The following is a 6,000-nucleotide window of genomic DNA, read 5'->3' as shown; positions in this document are numbered from 1 at the left end:
TTTACTTTATATTTAATTTATGGTTTCAGAAGTTTCACTCCAAGCTTGTCTGGATCCAGTACTTTGGGCCTGAAGTGAGGCGGAAGGTCGTGGTGAGTGTGTGGCAGAGGCTGATTACAGTCGGGGAGACTGTAAAGCAGAGTTGGAAGGAAGGGGGAAGAGACAAGATGGCTCCACGGTCCCCCTCTCCTGTCCCCGAGTTACGTACTGTAGTGGCTTTCCTTTTCTTCTCTTTTTACTCCTTGGGGGCCCACCACCCAGTTCCCAATTAAACACACAAAGATTTATTCTTACTTATGAATGCCTGTCCTTAGCTTGGCTTGTTTCTAGCCAGTTTTTCTAACTTAAATTCTATCATTTCTCTTTAACTATATTTTGTCTCTGGGATTTCTACTTTTCTTTATTCTCTTTGTCTTTCTTCCCTTCTTACTTCACGGATGGCTGTGTGTCTGGATGGCTGGGTGCTGGCTCCTGGCGTCCTCCCCTCCTCCGTTCTCACTCTTTCCTCTTCTTTCCAGCCTAGATTTCTCCTCCTATTTATTCTCTCTGCCTGGCAGCCCCACCTATCCCTCTTTCCTGCCTTGCTATTGGCTGTTAAGCTCTTTATTAGACCAATCGGGCAGGCAAAGTCACACAGCTTTACAGAGTTAAGCAAATGCAAGATAAAATAATGCAACATATCTTTGCATCATTAAACAAATATTCCACAGCATAGGCCAATGTAACACCCCTTAAGCTAATATTCCACAACAGTATACTTCTTACAGCTGGGCCTCAAAGTTTTCATAGCCTCGGAGTCGCCACTAGCCAAGGACAAGCGTTCAGCATGTGAGTGCACCTGGGGGGAGCATTTCCTAGTCAACCCATGACAATGATGTTTGTGCAGACATGAGTTTTTAGATCTGTTGGGCACAGTGTGGCTGAGCTGTGTGCTTTGTGTTTTATAAGAATCTGCCTTCTGAGATGGCTGTAACACTCTGTAGTATCTCAGTAGCGAATGGAGCCTCTCATGGCCCTTCTCCACCAACCTTTGATGAGTACTGTCAATGTGTCCTTAGTCTCACGTAGCCTATAACAGCCTCCAACAATTTATCAAAAAGGCATTTAAGAGTTTCTGTCAGTTTATGGTTCCAGCAATGTTGGCCTTTATTTACCAGGTAGTAGATTGATTATCATTGAATCCTTCAAAATTTTTGTTTGTTGAGCTTATTTATTTACCTGTTTTTGCGATAGGGTCTCATGTTTTCTTGGCTTGTCTCAAACTTGCTACAAAACTGAGGATGACCTTGAACTTCTGATTCTTTTGCCTTCCTGCACCGTAATTGCGTGCCTGCACAACCACACCCAGTTTTATATGCTACTAGGGATGGAACCCAGAGTCCCATGCCAGCAAGGCGAGCTCTCTGCCCGCTGAGCCCTATCTCCAGCTCAGATTCAGCATTGTCACCTGCAAAATGAGTTGAGTGACCCTTAGAGATCTCGTATAAAATAAACCCAGAGATACATGGCATCTTCTAAGGGCTCAGTAAATGTAATCAGTCAATTCCTGTTAAGAAACAAGGAACGGCCAGGCAGTGGTGGCTCATGCCTTTAATCCCAGGGAAGCAGAGGCAGGTGGATCTCTGTGAGGCCGAGACAGACCTGATCTACAGAGTGAGTTACAGGGCAGCCAGGACTACACAGTGAAACCTGCCTCAAAAAAAAAAAAAACCAAAAAACAAACAAACAGGCAGTGGTGGCACATGCCTTTAATTCCAGCACTCAAGAGGCAGAGGCAGATGCAGGTGAATCTCTGTGAGTTCGAGGCCAGCCTGGTCTACAAGAGCTAGTTCCAGGATAGGTTCCAAAGCTACAGAGAAACCCTGTCTCGAAAAGCCAAAGCAAAAACAAAAACAAACTAAAAAGAAAAAAGAAATGTAGAAAAAGCAATTTAAAATTATTCTAGAAAATTTGAAGAGTACGAACTGTAAAAGTCTCAAAAGCTTAGTGATGTAGAAGGACAGGTCAACTCACCAACAAATCAACTACTTGGTGACTATAAACATGCCTGGCAAATTCAAGCTTAGCCCAAAGGGAAAATAGTACTTAATCTTCTGCTGCCACCTGCTGGCCAAAGATGCACTAAACAATGTGGCCGTCCTCATTTTTCACATAATGAAGAAACTGGTAGAAGTTGAGTTTGTTTCAGACTCATAATTAAAGACTGACTTTTCAAGTATTTTTTTGCAATATTAGAATTATTATGTGTGGGAAACGTGAGGAGGGGAAAGGGAAGAGGACAGGAGCAGGGAAGGGTGCCCCTCACTCTGGGATCTAGTCTGCTTTTCCTGCCCAGTGAGACTAAAGCAACTGTGACGTAAACAGCACAGCTTAGCTCCCTACAGGGCTCATACGTGGCTTCCCAAAGACGTCCCGAACAAAGGTATCGAATACAACAGACGACCCATGCTTACTTAGGGCCGTAATGTTTACTACCTTGCGTTTTGGTATAGTAGCCCTCCTTTCTCACCCCTAAGTTTAAACCTCACAAGACCACCCTACAATGCCACTTCACAAGAAGCAGTTTTGAGACAGAAAATAAAGTTGAGGACCGGAGAGATGGTTCAGAAGCTAAGAGCCCCCGCTGCTCTTTCAGAGGACTCGGGTTCAGTTCCCAGCACCCACACAGGGACTAACAACTGTCTAACTCAGGTTCTGGGAGATCTGACCTCCTCTTCTGCTTCCTGCAGGCACCGTGTGCATGTGGCTTCTATACATACATGCAGGCAAAACACCCATACACCCAAAATAAAACTAGATAAGTAAACAAACATGCCAACTCATATTTTTACTTAACTTTTAAGCATTCTAAAATTTTAAACGTTGCTTAATCTTTGAACCTTGTAAACCATATCCTTTGATGAACATAACCCAGAAAGCCACAGGATCTTGTGTGTGTGTGCATGCGTGTGTGTGTGGGGGTGTGTGTGTGTGTGTGTGTATTTATCCTTTGTAAAGACATCCAAAGACAACCATCTCTCAGGAAATCTGAACCCACGTGTGTGTGTGTGTGTGTGTGTGTGTGTGTGTGTGTGTATTTATCCTTTGTAAAGACATCCAAAGACAACCATCTCTCAGGAAATCTGAACCCATGTCTTTGGATATTACACTGCCCATTTCCTACACGGATCTATTAAAATGCTTGATAAACTCACTAACTTGGCTTTGCTCTGTCTCATCCTGAAATTTTTTTCTTCAGGGCGGTCAAGGATCTGTCATTATCTGAGCTTTCTTAAGTGGGAAGAAAACTCCTTTGACTGCTAGGAGCTGCTTTAGGCTATTGTCTCCCCACTGCTGCTGGTGCCCCCATAATTTTTATAGTGGAAATAGTTTTGTTAAGCATATTAATATTATCTATAGACTAGTATGAATTCAGATCATAAGATGTCCTTTCATATGTTAATATTCCAGAGTTTTGCTATGGTTCAATCTTAGGGACATTAAACATGAACTGAATTATGTACTTAATTTACAACTTGTTTTGATGATAAGTATCTGATAGAAAAGAGATCCCTAAACAAACCCTGGAAACAAATAATCCCCTAAACAAAAAGATATGCACTCATATAAAGATATTACTGTACAGGTAACTTCTGAAAACACTTGTTCTTAATAAAAAATTTTAAATTCATATAAATATTTTAAAATGACAAAAGAGAACAGATGGCATAGCAAAACATGTAATTGGCTTCTGATTATCTATTTCCTAAAACAGGTTTGCAGACTGGTTCATAGTGAAGAGTTGCAATAGAGTCTGACATTACTGTTCATATGTGTTTTTAAAAAAATGTTTACAAAATCTGAGCTAGAGGGGTGTGGTGGCATATGTCTTACTTAAGAGGTGTCTGTAGGAGGGTCAAAAGTTCAAGCCTTAGTTACACAGAAAATATGAGGCTAGCCTGGGCTACATGAGATCCTATATTAAAAATCAAAACCAAATAAATAACAGCAACAAACTCAAAAAATCTGAGCTAAACCTGAGCATGACAGCATGTGCTTTTAATCCGAGTACTTGGGGACAGAAGCAGGCAGAACACTGGGTTCCAGGCCAGCTTGGTCTACACAATGAGTTCCAGGTTAGCCAGCGTTACATAATGAAACCCTGTCTTAAACGACAATGGCAACAACAAACACACAAAACCCCGAGTAAAATAATATTATCACATAATTTATCATTTGATATCAGAACAATACCTTAAAATGAACTTAGCCAGAAAATAGAAATCCATAATAGTAGGAAATGAAGCCATGTGAAGTGTGATGGCCAGTCTGGGTTGTCAACACGATTGCATCTGGAATCAACCAGCTGGGCACCCTGTGGATTTTTTGTTCAGATTACTTGAAGCAGGAAGACCCACCCCAAATGTGGGAGGGACCTAGTGGTGACAGCCCAATAAAGGGACTATGAAGAAGGAAGCTTTGCTTCTTTCCTGCTGGCCCTCCCTTTTGCAGGCAAGTTCATCTACCTGTTGCTATGCCAGTCCTTCACTGATACTGCAATGTCTTCAGAATTCCAGGGGAGACTGAAGAGTAGTAACTCTCCTGGAAACTTCCAGGCCTTCTGGGCCAGACTGAGACTGCTGAGACATCCAGCCTTTCGGGCTGAGTAACCATCAACCACTCAGCATCTCCAGGGTGAGATAGCCATTGCTAGGTGAAGGCTAAACGTCTCCTTTTTAAAATTTGTTCTCCTTTGGTTTTTCCAGGCAGGGTTTCTGTGTAGCTTTGGTGCCTGTCCTGGAACTTGCTCTGTAGTCCAGGCTGGCTTCGAACTCACAGAGATCTGCCTGTCTCTGCCTCCCGAGTGCTGGGATTAAAGGTGTGTGCCACCACCACCTGGCTCTAAAAGTCTCTGTTTTATGCTTGGCATCCATCTTGGGACCCTCAGCCATTTGTCTCTGATGCCAGTCCCTGGAAGATAAGTTCTCAGTAAGCCTGACTCAGTGACCCCCATCGCGAAATGCACAGCTGTGACCATCTACCTGTTATGATATGACAAACTGCTTGTTGGGTTCTGTAATTTGCTTATACAGGCATTCAAGGATTATTTTGAGGTTGCCTTGACTACCTAATCGTGGCACAACAGAACAGCTCTTGGCTTGCTTGTGTAGATGCTCAAGCTCTTCTTGTGGTTTTTACCTTTAAAAATCTTTCCCTCACTCCTCTTCACGTGGCAATCTCAAGGTTGGCTCAGAGATTGTTTTTCTGCTAGCGGTGATCAAGAAATTCTTTAATTATAAATAAATAGTCTGTGGTCTTCCCTTTGTGGTCTTGAACTCCAAAACAGTTGAACTACTTGGACCACACCTGTAGGCCAATCTAAGCAATCCCCTTTAAATATATTCTGTTGTTGTGCCTACGTCACACAGAACCCCCAAACAAGACCACAACAGCGCCGGTATCCGATGCAAATGCACGTGCAAATGGGCTTTATTGGTTTCAAGGCAGCTAACTAGGACCATAATCTGACACTCCAGCACAGTGGTTGGGGAGAATGGCCCTGAGGTTTCAGGGTGAGAGAATTTTAAAGGGAAAACTGCAAGCAGGGTGGCACAAGCCTTGGCATTTCAGGATTGGATAAAAGTATACAAATTTTTAATTCATTGGTTGGGGTATAGGGGAATTTCAAAACAGTGACTGTCAGCCGACAAGAATTTCAAAACAGTGGTTAATCAGACACCTACAAGGATGTTTGAAACAAGCAGATGTTGTTTGGACACCCTGGTAGGGTCACTTTGACCAGGGCCGGTACAATTTCTTGGGAATGTTTATGACTTTGCTGGGCTGTATTCATCCCCTCTTAGTTAGGTCCTGTCTAAAATGGAGTTCTTTCTCAAAATGGAGTATGTTCTGCTCCTTCACTATTAGTTCTGTTCCTTTAGAGAACCATGATTAATACAATAATTAGGATAATAGAAGGTGCCAGGGAATCCAAGGAAGAAAAGGTAAAGACCGTAGCTC

Source organism: Arvicola amphibius, chromosome 3, assembly GCF_903992535.2.
Source record: "Arvicola amphibius chromosome 3, mArvAmp1.2, whole genome shotgun sequence".
Classification (NCBI taxonomy): Eukaryota; Metazoa; Chordata; class Mammalia; order Rodentia; family Cricetidae; genus Arvicola; species Arvicola amphibius.
The sequence above is the reverse complement of the archived record's forward strand: the minus strand, read 5'-3'. Positions refer to the sequence as shown.